This window comes from Oncorhynchus kisutch, linkage group LG20 (assembly GCF_002021735.2).
Source record: "Oncorhynchus kisutch isolate 150728-3 linkage group LG20, Okis_V2, whole genome shotgun sequence".
Classification (NCBI taxonomy): Eukaryota; Metazoa; Chordata; class Actinopteri; order Salmoniformes; family Salmonidae; genus Oncorhynchus; species Oncorhynchus kisutch.
In genome coordinates, this window is record NC_034193.2 from 33,161,977 (window position 1) to 33,178,493 (window position 16,517).

Consider the following 16,517-nt stretch of genomic DNA (forward strand, 5'->3'; position numbering starts at 1 on the left):
ATCAGAAGATTGAGGATTCGAGTCCCTTCGTGGTCATTTAATTTCATTAGCTCAGCTAATTTGAACATGTTTGCAAATTCCCGAAATAAGGCATTGGTCTCATTGCTTTGAAAAGCTTGGACATTGTTGTACAACTTTAATAATCTAAGACTGCAAGGCCTGAGAATTATTGTGTCTGAATATGCATCACAAGATTGAAGGAAAGAGTATCTTTGTACTTGTTAAAAATCACTAGCTTTCCTCATTCGGACAGGTTCACAACTTTGATGTCTACTGTGGCATAGCAAAGTCTGTATGATGTCAAATAGGAATGTATCACATAGACTGCGTGGCCTAATGGCTAAGGCGTCTGACTTCGAATCAGAAGATTGAGGGTTCGAGTCACTTCGTGGTCACTTAATTTCATTAGCTCAGCTAATTTGAACATGTTTGCAAATTCCCGAAATAAGGCATTGGTCTCATTGCTTTGAAAAGCTTGGACATTGTTGTACAACTTTAATAATCTAAGACTGCAAGGCCTGAGAATTATTGTGTCTGAATATGCATCACAAGATTGAAGGAAAGAGTATCTTTGTACTTGTTAAAAATCACTAGCTTTCCTCATTCGGACAGGTTCACAACTTTGATGTCTACTGTGGCATAGCAAAGTCTGTATGATGTCAAATAGGGTCATTTAATTTCATTAGCTCAGCTAATTCGTACATGTTTGCAATTTCCCTAAATAAGGCATTGGTCTTGTTGCTTTGAAAAGCTTGGACATTGTTGTTCAACTTTAATAATCTAAGACTGCAAGGCCTGAGAATTATTGTGTCTGAATATGCATCACAAGATTGAAGGAAAGAGTATCTTTGTACTTGTTAAAAATCACTAGCTTTCCTCATTCGGACAGGTTCACAACTTTGATGTCTACTGTGGCATAGCAAAGTCTGTATGATGTCAAATAGGGATGTATCACATAGACTGCGTGGCCTAATGGCTAAGGCGTCTGACTTCAAATCAGAAGATTGAGGGTTCGAGTCCCTTCGTGGTCACTTAATTTCATTAGCTCAGCTAATTTGAACATGTTTGCAAATTCCCGAAATAAGGCATTGGTCTCATTGCTTTGAAAAGCTTGGACATTGTTGTACAACTTTAATAATCTAAGACTGCAAGGCCTGAGAATTATTGTGTCTGAATATGCATCACAAGATTGAAGGAAAGAGTATCTTTGTACTTGTTAAAAATCACTAGCGTTCCTCATTCGGACAGGTTCACAACTTTGATGTCTACTGTGGCATAGCAAAGTCTGTATGATGTCAAATAGGAATGTATCACATAGACTGCGTGGCCTAATGGCTAAGGCGTCTGACTTCGAATCAGAAGATTGAGGGTTCGAGTCCCTTCGTGGTCGTTTAATTTCATTAGCTCAGCTAATTTGAACATGTTTTCAAATTCCCGAAATAAGGCATTGGTCTCATTGCTTTGAAAAGCTTGGACATTGTTGTACAACTTTAATAATCTAAGACTGCAAGGCCTGAGAAATATTGTGTCTGAATATGCATCACAAGATTGAAGGAAAGAGTATCTTTGTACTTGTTAAAAATCACTAGCTTTCCTCATTCGGACAGGTTCACAACTTTGATGTCTACTGTGGCATAGCAAAGTCTGTATGATGTCAAATAGGAATGTATCACATAGACTGCGTGGCCTAATGGCTAAGGCGTCTGACTTCGAATCAGAATATTGAGGGTTCGAGTCCCTTCGTGGTCGTTTAATTTCATTAGCTCAGCTAATTTGAACATGTTTGCAAATTCCTGAAATAAGGCATTGGTCTCATTGCTTTGAAAAGCTTGGACATTGTTGTTCAACTTTTATAATCTAAGACTGAAAGGCCTGAGAAATATTGTGTCTGATTCGGCATCGCAAGATTGAGGGAAAAGGTCTCTTCTTACTTGTTAAATATCACTAGCTTTCCTCATTCGGACAGGTTCACAACTTTGATGTCTACTGTGGCATAGCAAAATCTGTATGATGTCAAATAGGGATGTATCACATAGACTGCGTGGCCTAATGGATAAGGCGTCTGACTTCGAATCAGAAGATTGAGGATTCGAGTCCCTTCGTGGTCATTTAATTTCATTAGCTCAGCTAATTTGAACATGTTTGCAAATTCCCGAAATAAGGCATTGGTCTCATTGCTTTGAAAAGCTTGGACATTGTTGTACAACTTTAATAATCTAAGACTGCAAGGCCTGAGAATTATTGTGTCTGAATATGCATCACAAGATTGAAGGAAAGAGTATCTTTGTACTTGTTAAAAATCACTAGCTTTCCTCATTCGGACAGGTTCACAACTTTGATGTCTACTGTGGCATAGCAAAGTCTGTATGATGTCAAATAGGAATGTATCACATAGACTGCGTAGCCTAATGGCTAAGGCGTCTGACTTCGAATCAGAAGATTGAGGGTTCGAGTCCCTTCGTGGTCGTTTAATTTCATTAGCTCAGCTAATTTGAACATGTTTTCAAATTCCCGAAATAAGGCATTGGTCTCATTGCTTTGAAAAGCTTGGACACTGTTGTTCAACTTTTATAATCTAAGACTGAAAGGCCTGAGAAATATTGTGTCTGATTCGGCATCGCAAGATTGAGGGAAAAGGTCTCTTCTTACTTGTTAAATATCACTAGCTTTCCTCATTTGGACAGGTTCACAACTTTGATGTCTACTGTGGCATAGCAAAATCTGTATGATGTCAAATAGGGATGTATCACATAGACTGCGTGGCCTAATGGATAAGGCGTCTGACTTCGAATCAGAAGATTGAGGGTTCGAGTCCCTTCGTGGTCGTTTAATTTCATTAGCTCAGCTAATTTGAACATGTTTGCAAATTCCCGAAATAAGGCATTGGTCTCATTGCTTTGAAAAGCTTGGACATTGTTGTTCAACTTTTATAATCTAAGACTGAAAGGCCTGAGAAATATTGTGTCTGATTCGGCATCGCAAGATTGAGGGAAAAGGTCTCTTCTTACTTGTTAAATATCACTAGCTTTCCTCATTCGGACAGGTTCACAACTTTGATGTCTACTGTGGCATAGCAAAGTCTGTATGATGTCAAATAGGGATGTATCACATAGACTGCGTGGCCTAATGGATAAGGCGTCTGACTTCGAATCAGAAGATTGAGGATTCGAGTCCCTTCGTGGTCATTTAATTTCATTAGCTCAGCTAATTTGAACATGTTTGCAAATTCCCGAAATAAGGCATTGGTCTCATTGCTTTGAAAAGCTTGGACATTGTTGTACAACTTTAATAATCTAAGACTGCAAGGCCTGAGAATTATTGTGTCTGAATATGCATCACAAGATTGAAGGAAAGAGTATCTTTGTACTTGTTAAAAATCACTAGCTTTCCTCATTCGGACAGGTTCACAACTTTGATGTCTACTGTGGCATAGCAAAGTCTGTATGATGTCAAATAGGAATGTATCACATAGACTGCGTAGCCTAATGGCTAAGGCGTCTGACTTCGAATCAGAAGATTGAGGGTTCGAGTCCCTTCGTGGTCGTTTAATTTCATTAGCTCAGCTAATTTGAACATGTTTGCAAATTCCCGAAATAAGGCATTGGTCTCATTGCTTTGAAAAGCTTGGACACTGTTGTTCAACTTTTATAATCTAAGACTGAAAGGCCTGAGAAATATTGTGTCTGATTCGGCATCGCAAGATTGAGGGAAAAGGTCTCTTCTTACTTGTTAAATATCACTAGCTTTCCTCATTTGGACAGGTTCACAACTTTGATGTCTACTGTGGCATAGCAAAATCTGTATGATGTCAAATAGGGATGTATCACATAGACTGCGTGGCCTAATGGATAAGGCGTCTGTCTTCGAATCAGAAGATTGAGGGTTCGAGTCCCTTCGTGGTCGTTTAATTTCATTAGCTCAGCTAATTTGAACATGTTTGCAAATTCCCGAAATAAGGCATTGGTCTCATTGCTTTGAAAAGCTTGGACATTGTTGTTCAACTTTTATAATCTAAGACTGAAAGGCCTGAGAAATATTGTGTCTGATTCGGCATCGCAAGATTGAGGGAAAAGGTCTCTTCTTACTTGTTAAATATCACTAGCTTTCCTCATTCGGACAGGTTCACAACTTTGATGTCTACTGTGGCATAGCAAAGTCTGTATGATGTCAAATAGGGATGTATCACATAGACTGCGTGGCCTAATGGATAAGGCGTCTGACTTCGAATCAGAAGATTGAGGATTCGAGTCCCTTCGTGGTCATTTAATTTCATTAGCTCAGCTAATTTGAACATGTTTGCAAATTCCCGAAATAAGGCATTGGTCTCATTGCTTTGAAAAGCTTGGACATTGTTGTACAACTTTAATAATCTAAGACTGCAAGGCCTGAGAATTATTGTGTCTGAATATGCATCACAAGATTGAAGGAAAGAGTATCTTTGTACTTGTTAAAAATCACTAGCTTTCCTCATTCGGACAGGTTCACAACTTTGATGTCTACTGTGGCATAGCAAAGTCTGTATGATGTCAAATAGGAATGTATCACATAGACTGCGTGGCCTAATGGCTAAGGCGTCTGACTTCGAATCAGAAGATTGAGGGTTCGAGTCACTTCGTGGTCACTTAATTTCATTAGCTCAGCTAATTTGAACATGTTTGCAAATTCCCGAAATAAGGCATTGGTCTCATTGCTTTGAAAAGCTTGGACATTGTTGTACAACTTTAATAATCTAAGACTGCAAGGCCTGAGAATTATTGTGTCTGAATATGCATCACAAGATTGAAGGAAAGAGTATCTTTGTACTTGTTAAAAATCACTAGCTTTCCTCATTCGGACAGGTTCACAACTTTGATGTCTACTGTGGCATAGCAAAGTCTGTATGATGTCAAATAGGAATGTATCACATAGACTGCGTGGCGTAATGGCTAAGGCGTCTGACTTCGAATCAGAAGATTGAGGGTTCGAGTCCCTTCGTGGTCGTTTAATTTCATTAGCTCAGCTAATTTGAACATGTTTGCAAATTCCCGAAATAAGGCATTGGTCTCATTGCTTTGAAAAGCTTGGACATTGTTGTTCAACTTTTATAATCTAAGACTGAAAGGCCTGAGAAATATTGTGTCTGATTCGGCATCGCAAGATTGAGGGAAAAGGTCTCTTCTTACTTGTTAAATATCACGAGCTTTCCTCATTCGGACAGGTTCACAACTTTGATGTCCACTGTTGCATAGCAAAGTCTGTATGATGTCAAATAGGGTCATTTAATTTCATTAGCTCAGCTAATTCGTACATGTTTGCAATTTCCCTAAATAAGGCATTGGTCTTGTTGCTTTGAAAAGCTTGGACATTGTTGTTCAACTTTAATAATCTAAGACTGCAAGGCCTGAGAATTATTGTGTCTGAATATGCATCACAAGATTGAAGGAAAGAGTATCTTTGTACTTGTTAAAAATCACTAGCTTTCCTCATTCGGACAGGTTCACAACTTTGATGTCTACTGTGGCATAGCAAAGTCTGTATGATGTCAAATAGGGATGTATCACATAGACTGCGTGGCCTAATGGATAAGGCGTCTGACTTCGAATCAGAAGATTGAGGGTTTGAGTCCCTTCGTGGTCGTTTAATTTCATTAGCTCAGCTAATTTGAACATGTTTGCAAATTCCCGAAATAAGGCATTGGTCTCATTGCTTTGAAAAGCTTGGACATTGTTGTACAACTTTAATAATCTAAGACTGCAAGGCCTGAGAATTATTGTGTCTGAATATGCATCACAAGATTGAAGGAAAGAGTATCTTTGTACTTGTTAAAAATCACTAGCTTTCCTCATTCGGACAGGTTCACAACTTTGATGTCTACTGTGGCATAGCAAAGTCTGTATGATGTCAAATAGGAATGTATCACATAGACTGCGTGGCCTAATGGCTAAGGCGTCTGACTTCGAATCAGAAGATTGAGGGTTCGAGTCCCTTCGTGGTCACTTAATTTCATTAGCTCAGCTTATTTGAACATGTTTGCAAATTCCCGAAATAAGGCATTGGTCTCATTGCTTTGAAAAGCTTGGACATTGTTGTACAACTTTAATAATCTAAGACTGCAAGGCCTGAGAATTATTGTGTCTGAATATGCATCACAAGATTGAAGGAAAGAGTATCTTTGTACTTGTTAAAAATCACTAGCTTTCCTCATTCGGACAGGTTCACAACTTTGATGTCTATTTTTGCATAGCAAAGTCTGTATGATGTCAAATAGGGTCATTTAATTTCATTAGCTCAGCTAATTCGTACATGTTTGCAATTTCCCTAAATAATGCATTGGTCTTGTTGCTTTGAAAAGCTTGGACATTGTTGTTCAACTTTAATAATCTAAGACTGCAAGGCCTGAGAATTATTGTGTCTGAATATGCATCACAAGATTGAAGGAAAGAGTATCTTTGTACTTGTTAAAAATCACTAGCTTTCCTCATTCGGACAGGTTCACAACTTTGATGTCTACTGTGGCATAGCAAAGTCTGTATGATGTCAAATAGGAATGTATCACATAGACTGCGTGGCCTAATGGCTAAGGCGTCTGACTTCGAATCAGAAGATTGAGGGTTCGAGTCCCTTCGTGGTCGTTTAATTTCATTAGCTCAGCTAATTTGAACATGTTTTCAAATTCCCGAAATAAGGCATTGGTCTCATTGCTTTGAAAAGCTTGGACACTGTTGTTCAACTTTTATAATCTAAGACTGAAAGGCCTGAGAAATATTGTGTCTGATTCGGCATCGCAAGATTGAGGGAAAAGGTCTCTTCTTACTTGCTAAATATCACTAGCTTTCCTCATTTGGACAGGTTCACAACTTTGATGTCTACTGTGGCATAGCAAAATCTGTATGATGTCAAATAGGGATGTATCACATAGACTGCGTGGCCTGATGGATAAGGCGTCTGACTTCGAATCAGAAGATTGAGGGTTCGAGTCCCTTCGTGGTCGTTTAATTTCATTAGCTCAGCTAATTTGAATATGTTTGCAAATTCCCGAAATAAGGCATTGGTCTCATTGCTTTGAAAAGCTTGGACATTGTTGTTCAACTTTTATAATCTAAGACTGAAAGGCCTGAGAAATATTGTGTCTGATTCGGCATCGCAAGATTGACGGAAAAGGTCTCTTCTTACTTGTTAAATATCACGAGCTTTGCTCATTCGGACAGGTTCACAACTTTGATGTCTACTGTTGCATAGCAAAGTCTGTATGATGTCAAATAGGGTCATTTAATTTCATTAGCTCAGCTAATTCGTACATGTTTGCAATTTCCCTAAATAAGGCATTGGTCTTGTTGCTTTGAAAAGCTTGGACATTGTTGTTCAACTTTAATAATCTAAGACTGCAAGGCCTGAGAATTATTGTGTCTGAATATGCATCACAAGATTGAAGGAAAGAGTATCTTTGTACTTGTTAAAAATCACTAGCTTTCCTCATTCGGACAGGTTCACAACTTTGATGTCTACTGTGGCATAGCAAAGTCTGTATGATGTCAAATAGGAATGTATCACATAGACTGCGTGGCCTAATGGCTAAGGCGTCTGACTTCGAATCAGAAGATTGAGGGTTCGAGTCCCTTCGTGGTCACTTAATTTCATTACCTCAGCTAATTTGAACATGTTTGCAAATTCCCGAAATAAGGCATTGGTCTCATTGCTTTGAAAAGCTTGGACATTGTTGTTCAACTTTTATAATCTAAGACTGAAAGGCCTGAGAAATATTGTGTCTGATTCGGCATCGCAAGATTGAGGGAAAAGGTCTCTTCTTACTTGTTAAATATCACGAGCTTTGCTCATTCGGACAGGTTCACAACTTTGATGTCTACTGTGGCATAGCAAAGTCTGTATGATGTCAAATAGGAATGTATCACATAGACTGCGTGGCCTAATGGCTAAGGCGTCTGACTTCGAATCAGAAGATTGAGGGTTCGAGTCCCTTCGTGGTCACTTAATTTCATTAGCTCAGCTTATTTGAACATGTTTGCAAATTCCCGAAATAAGGCATTGGTCTCATTGCTTTGAAAAGCTTGGACATTGTTGTACAACTTTAATAATCTAAGACTGCAAGGCCTGAGAATTATTGTGTCTGAATATGCATCACAAGATTGAAGGAAAGAGTATCTTTGTACTTGTTAAAAATCACTAGCTTTCCTCATTCGGACAGGTTCACAACTTTGATGTCTATTTTTGCATAGCAAAGTCTGTATGATGTCAAATAGGGTCATTTAATTTCATTAGCTCAGCTAATTCGTACATGTTTGCAATTTCCCTAAATAATGCATTGGTCTTGTTGCTTTGAAAAGCTTGGACATTGTTGTTCAACTTTAATAATCTAAGACTGCAAGGCCTGAGAATTATTGTGTCTGAATATGCATCACAAGATTGAAGGAAAGAGTATCTTTGTACTTGTTAAAAATCACTAGCTTTCCTCATTCGGACAGGTTCACAACTTTGATGTCTACTGTGGCATAGCAAAGTCTGTATGATGTCAAATAGGAATGTATCACATAGACTGCGTGGCCTAATGGCTAAGGCGTCTGACTTCGAATCAGAAGATTGAGGGTTCGAGTCCCTTCGTGGTCGTTTAATTTCATTAGCTCAGCTAATTTGAACATGTTTTCAAATTCCCGAAATAAGGCATTGGTCTCATTGCTTTGAAAAGCTTGGACACTGTTGTTCAACTTTTATAATCTAAGACTGAAAGGCCTGAGAAATATTGTGTCTGATTCGGCATCGCAAGATTGAGGGAAAAGGTCTCTTCTTACTTGCTAAATATCACTAGCTTTCCTCATTTGGACAGGTTCACAACTTTGATGTCTACTGTGGCATAGCAAAATCTGTATGATGTCAAATAGGGATGTATCACATAGACTGCGTGGCCTGATGGATAAGGCGTCTGACTTCGAATCAGAAGATTGAGGGTTCGAGTCCCTTCGTGGTCGTTTAATTTCATTAGCTCAGCTAATTTGAATATGTTTGCAAATTCCCGAAATAAGGCATTGGTCTCATTGCTTTGAAAAGCTTGGACATTGTTGTTCAACTTTTATAATCTAAGACTGAAAGGCCTGAGAAATATTGTGTCTGATTCGGCATCGCAAGATTGACGGAAAAGGTCTCTTCTTACTTGTTAAATATCACGAGCTTTGCTCATTCGGACAGGTTCACAACTTTGATGTCTACTGTTGCATAGCAAAGTCTGTATGATGTCAAATAGGGTCATTTAATTTCATTAGCTCAGCTAATTCGTACATGTTTGCAATTTCCCTAAATAAGGCATTGGTCTTGTTGCTTTGAAAAGCTTGGACATTGTTGTTCAACTTTAATAATCTAAGACTGCAAGGCCTGAGAATTATTGTGTCTGAATATGCATCACAAGATTGAAGGAAAGAGTATCTTTGTACTTGTTAAAAATCACTAGCTTTCCTCATTCGGACAGGTTCACAACTTTGATGTCTACTGTGGCATAGCAAAGTCTGTATGATGTCAAATAGGAATGTATCACATAGACTGCGTGGCCTAATGGCTAAGGCGTCTGACTTCGAATCAGAAGATTGAGGGTTCGAGTCCCTTCGTGGTCACTTAATTTCATTACCTCAGCTAATTTGAACATGTTTGCAAATTCCCGAAATAAGGCATTGGTCTCATTGCTTTGAAAAGCTTGGACATTGTTGTTCAACTTTTATAATCTAAGACTGAAAGGCCTGAGAAATATTGTGTCTGATTCGGCATCGCAAGATTGAGGGAAAAGGTCTCTTCTTACTTGTTAAATATCACGAGCTTTGCTCATTCGGACAGGTTCACAACTTTGATGTCTACTGTTGCATAGCAAAGTCTGTATGATGTCAAATAGGGTCATTTAATTTCATTAGCTCAGCTAATTCGTACATGTTTGCAATTTCCCTAAATAAGGCATTGGTCTTGTTGCTTTGAAAAGCTTGGACATTGTTGTTCAACTTTAATAATCTAAGACTGCAAGGCCTGAGAATTATTGTGTCTGAATATGCATCACAAGATTGAAGGAAAGAGTATCTTTGTACTTGTTAAAAATCACTAGCTTTCCTCATTCGGACAGGTTCACAACTTTGATGTCTACTGTGGCATAGCAAAGTCTGTATGATGTCAAATAGGAATGTATCACATAGACTGCGTGGCCTAATGGCTAAGGCGTCTGACTTCGAATCAGAAGATTGAGGGTTCGAGTCCCTTCGTGGTCACTTAATTTCATTACCTCAGCTAATTTGAACATGTTTGCAAATTCCCGAAATAAGGCATTGGTCTCATTGCTTTGAAAAGCTTGGACATTGTTGTTCAACTTTTATAATCTAAGACTGAAAGGCCTGAGAAATATTGTGTCTGATTCGGCATCGCAAGATTGAGGGAAAAGGTCTCTTCTTACTTGTTAAATATCACGAGCTTTCCTCATTCGGACAGGTTCACAACTTTGATGTCTACTGTTGCATAGCAAAGTCTGTATGATGTCAAATAGGGTCATTTAATTTCATTAGCTCAGCTAATTCGTACATGTTTGCAATTTCCCTAAATAAGGCATTGGTCTTGTTGCTTTGAAAAGCTTGGACATTGTTGTTCAACTTTAATAATCTAAGACTGCAAGGCCTGAGAATTATTGTGTCTGAATATGCATCACAAGATTGAAGGAAAGAGTATCTTTGTACTTGTTAAAAATCACTAGCTTTCCTCATTCGGACAGGTTCACAACTTTGATGTCTACTGTGGCATAGCAAAGTCTGTATGATGTCAAATAGGAATGTATCACATAGACTGCGTGGCCTAATGGCTAAGGCGTCTGACTTCGAATCAGAAGATTGAGGGTTCGAGTCCCTTCGTGGTCACTTAATTTCATTAGCTCAGCTAATTTGAACATGTTTGCAAATTCCTGAAATAAGGCATTGGTCTCATTGCTTTGAAAAGCTTGGACATTGTTGTTCAACTTTAATAATCTAAGACTGCAAGGCCTGAGAATTATTGTGTCTGAATATGCATCACAAGATTGAAGGAAAGAGTATCTTTGTACTTGTTAAAAATCACTAGCTTTCCTCATTCGGACAGGTTCACAACTTTGATGTCTACTGTTGCATAGCAAAGTCTGTATGATGTCAAATAGGGTCATTTAATTTCATTAGCTCAGCTAATTCGTACATGTTTGCAATTTCCCTAAATAATGCATTGGTCTTGTTGCTTTGAAAAGCTTGGACATTGTTGTTCAACTTTAATAATCTAAGACTGCAAGGCCTGAGAATTATTGTGTCTGAATATGCATCACAAGATTGAAGGAAAGAGTATCTTTGTACTTGTTAAAAATCACTAGCTTTCCTCATTCGGACAGGTTCACAACTTTGATGTCTACTGTTGCATAGCAAAGTCTGTATGATGTCAAATAGGGTCATTTAATTTCATTAGCTCAGCTAATTCGTACATGTTTGCAATTTCCCTAAATAATGCATTGGTCTTGTTGCTTTGAAAAGCTTGGACATTGTTGTTCAACTTTAATAATCTAAGACTGCAAGGCCTGAGAATTATTGTGTCTGAATATGCATCACAAGATTGAAGGAAAGAGTATCTTTGTACTTGTTAAAAATCACTAGCTTTCCTCATTCGGACAGGTTCACAACTTTGATGTCTACTGTGGCATAGCAAAGTCTGTATGATGTCAAATAGGAATGTATCACATAGACTGCGTGGCCTAATGGCTAAGGCGTCTGACTTCGAATCAGAAGATTGAGGGTTCGAGTCCCTTCGTGGTCGTTTAATTTCATTAGCTCAGCTAATTTGAACATGTTTTCAAATTCCCGAAATAAGGCATTGGTCTCATTGCTTTGAAAAGCTTGGACACTGTTGTTCAACTTTTATAATCTAAGACTGAAAGGCCTGAGAAATATTGTGTCTGATTCGGCATCGCAAGATTGAGGGAAAAGGTCTCTTCTTACTTGCTAAATATCACTAGCTTTCCTCATTTGGACAGGTTCACAACTTTGATGTCTACTGTGGCATAGCAAAATCTGTATGATGTCAAATAGGGATGTATCACATAGACTGCGTGGCCTAATGGATAAGGCGTCTGACTTCGAATCAGAAGATTGAGGGTTCTAGTCCCTTCGTGGTCGTTTAATTTCATTAGCTCAGCTAATTTGAACATGTTTGCAAATTCCCGAAATAAGGCATTGGTCTCATTGCTTTGAAAAGCTTGGACATTGTTGTTCAACTTTTATAATCTAAGACTGAAAGGCCTGAGAAATATTGTGTCTGATTCGGCATCGCAAGATTGAGGGAAAAGGTCTCTTCTTACTTGTTAAATATCACGAGCTTTGCTCATTCGGACAGGTTCACAACTTTGATGTCTACTGTTGCATAGCAAAGTCTGTATGATGTCAAATAGGGTCATTTAATTTCATTAGCTCAGCTAATTCGTACATGTTTGCAATTTCCCTAAATAAGGCATTGGTCTTGTTGCTTTGAAAAGCTTGGACATTGTTATACAACTTTAATAATCTAAGACTGCAAGGCCTGAGAATTATTGTGTCTGAATATGCATCACAAGATTGAAGGAAAGAGTATCTTTGTACTTGTTAAAAATCACTAGCTTTCCTCATTCGGACAGGTTCACAACTTTGATGTCTACTGTGGCATAGCAAAGTCTGTATGATGTCAAATAGGAATGTATCACATAGACTGCGTGGCCTAATGGCTAAGGCGTCTGACTTCGAATCAGAAGATTGAGGGTTCGAGTCCCTTCGTGGTCACTTAATTTCATTAGCTCAGCTAATTTGAACATGTTTTCAAATTCCCGAAATAAGGCATTGGTCTCATTGCTTTGAAAAGCTTGGACACTGTTGTTCAACTTTTATAATCTAAGACTGAAAGGCCTGAGAAATATTGTGTCTGATTCGGCATCGCAAGATTGAGGGAAAAGGTCTCTTCTTACTTGTTAAATATCACTAGCTTTCCTCATTTGGACAGGTTCACAACTTTGATGTCTACTGTGGCATAGCAAAATCTGTATGATGTCAAATAGGGATGTATCACATAGACTGCGTGGCCTAATGGATAAGGCGTCTGACTTCGAATCAGAAGATTGAGGGTTCGAGTCCCTTCGTGGTTGTTTAATTTCATTAGCTCAGCTAATTTGAACATGTTTGCAAATTCCCGAAATAAGGCATTGGTCTCATTGCTTTGAAAAGCTTGGACATTGTTGTTCAACTTTTATAATCTAAGACTGAAAGGCCTGAGAAATATTGTGTCTGATTCGGCATCGCAAGATTGAGGGAAAAGGTCTCTTCTTACTTGTTAAATATCACGAGCTTTCCTCATTCGGACAGCTTCACAACTTTGATGTCTACTGTTGCATAGCAAAGTCTGTATGATGTCAAATAGGGTCATTTAATTTCATTAGCTCAGCTAATTCGTACATGTTTGCAATTTCCCTAAATAAGGCATTGGTCTCATTGCTTTGAAAAGCTTGGACATTGTTGTTCAACTTTAATAATCTAAGACTGCAAGGCCTGAGAATTATTGTGTCTGAATATGCATCACAAGATTGAAGGAAAGAGTATCTTTGTACTTGTTAAAAATCACTAGCTTTCCTCATTCGGACAGGTTCACAACTGTGGCATAGCAAAATCTGTATGATGTCAAATAGGGATGTATCACATAGACTGCGTGGCCTAATGGATAAGGCGTCTGACTTCGAATCAGAAGATTGAGGGTTCGAGTCCCTTCGTGGTTGTTTAATTTCATTAGCTCAGCTAATTTGAACATGTTTGCAAATTCCCGAAATAAGGCATTGGTCTCATTGCTTTGAAAAGCTTGGACATTGTTGTTCAACTTTTATAATCTAAGACTGAAAGGCCTGAGAAATATTGTGTCTGATTCGGCATCGCAAGATTGAGGGAAAAGGTCTCTTCTTACTTGTTAAATATCACGAGCTTTCCTCATTCGGACAGGTTCACAACTTTGATGTCTACTGTTGCATAGCAAAGTCTGTATGATGTCAAATAGGGTCATTTAATTTCATTAGCTCAGCTAATTCGTACATGTTTGCAATTTCCCTAAATAAGGCATTGGTCTCATTGCTTTGAAAAGCTTGGACATTGTTGTTCAACTTTAATAATCTAAGACTGCAAGGCCTGAGAATTATTGTGTCTGAATATGCATCACAAGATTGAAGGAAAGAGTATCTTTGTACTTGTTAAAAATCACTAGCTTTCCTCATTCGGACAGGTTCACAACTTTGATGTCTACTGTGGCATAGCAAAGTCTGTATGATGTCAAATAGGAATGTATCACATAGACTGCGTGGCCTAATGGCTAAGGAGTCTGACTTCGAATCAGAAGATTGAGGGTTCGAGTCCCTTCGTGGTCGTTTAATTTCATTAGCTCAGCTAATTTGAACATGTTTTCAAATTCCCGAAATAAGGCATTGGTCTCATTGCTTTGAAAAGCTTGGACACTGTTGTTCAACTTTTATAATCTTAGACTGAAAGGCCTGAGAAATATTGTGTCTGATTCGGCATCGCAAGATTGAGGGAAAAGGTCTCTTCTTACTTGTTAAATATCACTAGCTTTCCTCATTTGGACAGGTTCACAACTTTGATGTCTACTGTGGCATAGCAAAATCTGTATGATGTCAAATAGGGATGTATCACATAGACTGCGTGGCCTAATGGATAAGGCGTCTGACTTCGAATCAGAAGATTGAGGGTTCGAGTCCCTTCGTGGTTGTTTAATTTCATTAGCTCAGCTAATTTGAACATGTTTGCAAATTCCCGAAATAAGGCATTGGTCTCATTGCTTTGAAAAGCTTGGACATTGTTGTTCAACTTTTATAATCTAAGACTGAAAGGCCTGAGAAATATTGTGTCTGATTCGGCATCGCAAGATTGAGGGAAAAGGTCTCTTCTTACTTGTTAAATATCACGAGCTTTCCTCATTCGGACAGGTTCACAACTTTGATGTCTACTGTTGCATAGCAAAGTCTGTATGATGTCAAATAGGGTCATTTAATTTCATTAGCTCAGCTAATTCGTACATGTTTGCAATTTCCCTAAATAAGGCATTGGTCTCATTGCTTTGAAAAGCTTGGACATTGTTGTTCAACTTTAATAATCTAAGACTGCAAGGCCTGAGAATTATTGTGTCTGAATATGCATCACAAGATTGAAGGAAAGAGTATCTTTGTACTTGTTAAAAATCACTAGCTTTCCTCATTCGGACAGGTTCACAACTTTGATGTCTACTGTGGCATAGCAAAGTCTGTATGATGTCAAATAGGAATGTATCACATAAACTGCGTGGCCTAATGGCTAAGGCGTCTGACTTCGAATCAGAAGATTGAGGGTTCGAGTCCCTTCGTGGTCACTTAATTTCATTAGCTCAGCTAATTTGAACATGTTTGCAAATTCCCGAAATAAGGCATTGGTCTCATTGCTTTGAAAAGCTTAGACATTGTTGTACAACTTTAATAATCTAAGACTGCAAGGCCTGAGAATTATTGTGTCTGAATATGCATCACAAGATTGAAGGAAAGAGTATCTTTGTACTTGTTAAAAATCACTAGCTTTCCTCATTCGGACAGGTTCACAACTTTGATGTCTACTGTGGCATAGCAAAGTCTGTATGATGTCAAATAGGAATGTATCACATAGACTGCGTGGCCTAATGGCTAAGGAGTCTGACTTCGAATCAGAAGATTGAAGGTTCGAGTCCCTTCGTGGTCGTTTAATTTCATTAGCTCAGCTAATTTGAACATGTTTTCAAATTCCCGAAATAAGGCATTGGTCTCATTGCTTTGAAAAGCTTGGACACTGTTGTTCAACTTTTATAATCTAAGACTGAAAGGCCTGAGAAATATTGTGTCTGATTCGGCATCGCAAGATTGAGGGAAAAGGTCTCTTCTTACTTGTTAAATATCACTAGCTTTCCTCATTTGGATAGGTTCACAACTTTGATGTCTACTGTGGCATAGCAAAGTCTGTATGATGTCAAATAGGAATGTATCACATAAACTGCGTGGCCTAATGGCTAAGGCGTCTGACTTCGAATCAGAAGATTGAGGGTTCGAGTCCCTTCGTGGTCACTTAATTTCATTAGCTCAGCTAATTTGAACATGTTTGCAAATTCCCGAAATAAGGCATTGGTCTCATTGCTTTGAAAAGCTTGGACATTGTTGTTCAACTTTTATAATCTAAGACTGAAAGGCCTGAGAAATATTGTGTCTGATTCGGCATCGCAAGATTGAGGGAAAAGGTCTCTTCTTACTTGTTAAATATCACGAGCTTTCCTCATTCGGAGAGCTTCACAACTTTGATGTCTACTGTTGCATAGCAAAGTCTGTATGATGTCAAATAGGGTCATTTAATTTCATTAGCTCAGCTAATTCGTACATGTTTGCAATTTCCCTAAATAAGGCATTGGTCTCATTGCTTTGAAAAGCTTGGACATTGTTGTTCAACTTTAATAATCTAAGACTGCAAGGCCTGAGAATT

The 16,517-nt window shown here is 38.4% G+C and overlaps 15 non-coding genes across 15 annotated transcripts; all 15 read left to right on the forward strand.

The window, feature by feature from the left end:
* Positions 1-958: 958 nt before the first annotated feature.
* On the forward strand, positions 959-1,031 carry trnastop-uca (transfer RNA opal suppressor (anticodon UCA)). Its single transcript has one exon. It is a non-coding gene; the product is annotated as a tRNA-Sec (tRNA).
* Positions 1,032-1,317: 286 nt separating this feature from the next.
* trnar-ucg (transfer RNA arginine (anticodon UCG)) lies at positions 1,318-1,390 on the forward strand. Its single transcript has one exon. It is a non-coding gene; the product is annotated as a tRNA-Arg (tRNA).
* A 1,004-nt stretch (positions 1,391-2,394) lies between these two features.
* Positions 2,395-2,467, forward strand: trnar-ucg (transfer RNA arginine (anticodon UCG)). The gene has a single exon. It is a non-coding gene; the product is annotated as a tRNA-Arg (tRNA).
* A 286-nt stretch (positions 2,468-2,753) lies between these two features.
* trnar-ucg (transfer RNA arginine (anticodon UCG)) lies at positions 2,754-2,826 on the forward strand. The gene has a single exon. It is a non-coding gene; the product is annotated as a tRNA-Arg (tRNA).
* A 645-nt stretch (positions 2,827-3,471) lies between these two features.
* trnar-ucg (transfer RNA arginine (anticodon UCG)) lies at positions 3,472-3,544 on the forward strand. The gene has a single exon. It is a non-coding gene; the product is annotated as a tRNA-Arg (tRNA).
* A 2,358-nt stretch (positions 3,545-5,902) lies between these two features.
* trnar-ucg (transfer RNA arginine (anticodon UCG)) lies at positions 5,903-5,975 on the forward strand. The gene has a single exon. It is a non-coding gene; the product is annotated as a tRNA-Arg (tRNA).
* Positions 5,976-6,538: 563 nt separating this feature from the next.
* On the forward strand, positions 6,539-6,611 carry trnar-ucg (transfer RNA arginine (anticodon UCG)). The gene has a single exon. It is a non-coding gene; the product is annotated as a tRNA-Arg (tRNA).
* A 922-nt stretch (positions 6,612-7,533) lies between these two features.
* trnar-ucg (transfer RNA arginine (anticodon UCG)) lies at positions 7,534-7,606 on the forward strand. The gene has a single exon. It is a non-coding gene; the product is annotated as a tRNA-Arg (tRNA).
* A 286-nt stretch (positions 7,607-7,892) lies between these two features.
* On the forward strand, positions 7,893-7,965 carry trnar-ucg (transfer RNA arginine (anticodon UCG)). The gene has a single exon. It is a non-coding gene; the product is annotated as a tRNA-Arg (tRNA).
* Positions 7,966-8,528: 563 nt separating this feature from the next.
* Positions 8,529-8,601, forward strand: trnar-ucg (transfer RNA arginine (anticodon UCG)). The gene has a single exon. It is a non-coding gene; the product is annotated as a tRNA-Arg (tRNA).
* Positions 8,602-9,523: 922 nt separating this feature from the next.
* On the forward strand, positions 9,524-9,596 carry trnar-ucg (transfer RNA arginine (anticodon UCG)). The gene has a single exon. It is a non-coding gene; the product is annotated as a tRNA-Arg (tRNA).
* Positions 9,597-10,159: 563 nt separating this feature from the next.
* On the forward strand, positions 10,160-10,232 carry trnar-ucg (transfer RNA arginine (anticodon UCG)). Its single transcript has one exon. It is a non-coding gene; the product is annotated as a tRNA-Arg (tRNA).
* Positions 10,233-10,795: 563 nt separating this feature from the next.
* On the forward strand, positions 10,796-10,868 carry trnar-ucg (transfer RNA arginine (anticodon UCG)). Its single transcript has one exon. It is a non-coding gene; the product is annotated as a tRNA-Arg (tRNA).
* Positions 10,869-11,708: 840 nt separating this feature from the next.
* On the forward strand, positions 11,709-11,781 carry trnar-ucg (transfer RNA arginine (anticodon UCG)). The gene has a single exon. It is a non-coding gene; the product is annotated as a tRNA-Arg (tRNA).
* A 922-nt stretch (positions 11,782-12,703) lies between these two features.
* On the forward strand, positions 12,704-12,776 carry trnar-ucg (transfer RNA arginine (anticodon UCG)). Its single transcript has one exon. It is a non-coding gene; the product is annotated as a tRNA-Arg (tRNA).
* Positions 12,777-16,517: the final 3,741 nt, after the last annotated feature.